This window comes from Cardiocondyla obscurior, linkage group LG10 (assembly GCF_019399895.1).
Source record: "Cardiocondyla obscurior isolate alpha-2009 linkage group LG10, Cobs3.1, whole genome shotgun sequence".
NCBI lineage: Eukaryota > Metazoa > Arthropoda > Insecta > Hymenoptera > Formicidae > Cardiocondyla > Cardiocondyla obscurior.
In genome coordinates, this window is record NC_091873.1 from 6,411,353 (window position 1) to 6,413,130 (window position 1,778).

A 1,778-nucleotide genomic window follows, 5' to 3' on the forward strand; every position below is an offset into this window, starting at 1 on the left:
CACTCAATTTTATGTTTATACATGTTAATGATTTCAGAGTATCTATTACTATTAAATTTTTTTTTTTTTTGTTATAAGTATCTATTCTGAACAAATTAAGTCACATTGCAATCTCTGTGTTAAACCTGAACCAGTCAGTGTCACTATTTTATTCTAATATAAATGTTCTAACTACGTTTAATTATTTCGAGATAGATTTGGTTCAAGTAATACATAACTTCAGTGCCATATCCCTATACCTGATCTCACATCTGTGATCATTAGCTAAGCAGTAGCTAACATTTTGTTGTACAAAAAAAAAAGAAAAAAGAAAGGAAATGTACCTTGTTAAGTAGTCTATTTGATAGATTACTTGTCACTGTCACACTTGTCATTGTTGTACATTTATTTGACTTCGTAAAAATGATTGTAGTTAGAGAATTTTTTTAATCGTAGACTACTGTACCTCTTACATTAACTGTATTTTTTTTTCGTAATTTTTTTTTTATATTTTCAATTACTTCAACTAGATTTTTAAAGTATACTTCCCACACTTGACTGAAAGACGCGTTTTTTTTTTTTTTTTTAATTATCGATAATAATTTCTTATTGTTACTATTTATTTATTAATTTACAATGCGATAAGTCTGATAGGCTTAAGTTTAACACAAATAAATTTATAAGTTATTATAGCTATAAATAATTAGTTCATCAAAATTGCCAAAAGTCTTCATACATATGGATCGAATATAATAGATCACTAATCGTAAATAAATTATTGTACGCATAAAGCATTTATTAAGGAAAGTCTGACGTCTTAAACATTAATCAAGTTAGTATAGTAAAGTACTTTACATCAGATGCCTCATTAATTCGTGTTCATCAAAAATTCAGTATTGTGTATGCGTAGAAAACATCTCTTTCCTATAATGATAAATAAACCTGTATTTAACTATATTTGTACATTATGTGCATTACATAAAATGTCGACTGCATAAAATCGAGGTAAATATACTGCACATATGAAAATACTAATATATTTACCTCTCTCTATATTATACTCACTGTAACTATAGTTTCATCGCTATTACCTATGAAGTAAGAATAGAAATGTTAGAGAAACTCTCAACAGGGTAAAATATTAATATGCTTTTGATGCTTGCAGCATCGGGTTCATTATATTTTACATAAGTATGTATACTTATTAACTAAAAAATAGAATATAGTACACCTCTGAACAGGGTAAAAGTGGAAAAAAAAAATACTCGGCAAGCTTCTAATGTTCATTAGTTTATACTATCATAACGGGAACTTCCTTTAACACTGTGTTTATTTTACAAGCGTAACTAATTTATCAGAACCTTTTCTTTCAGTTTTGAACGAAGAATTTTTATATATGTTAAAAATATCGTTCGAGATCTATTAATATATTTTTAGGCATGCGTCCAATCACATCAAATTTTCACACCGTTATATTGCAACTTTTCCATGCAAATAAGATTAATGAAAAATTTCTCTTACTCTTTCTCTCTTTTAGTATCGGTTTCCATACACATATATCCAACGCTAAATAATAATAAAACAAGTATCTATGAATTAAATATACATAGTGAGAAAAAATGTACTAAATGCTTCTAAAATGGTAGTAGTAATTTAATAATCTCACATATACGAATACTAAATTCTACATTCTAATAAAGTATAGAATATTTCTTTTTACATAGATTATCAAAATGTTTCAGAACTGAGTTTTCGAATTCATTTTGTACAATTACGCGTAATAAATGAATAACTCAATG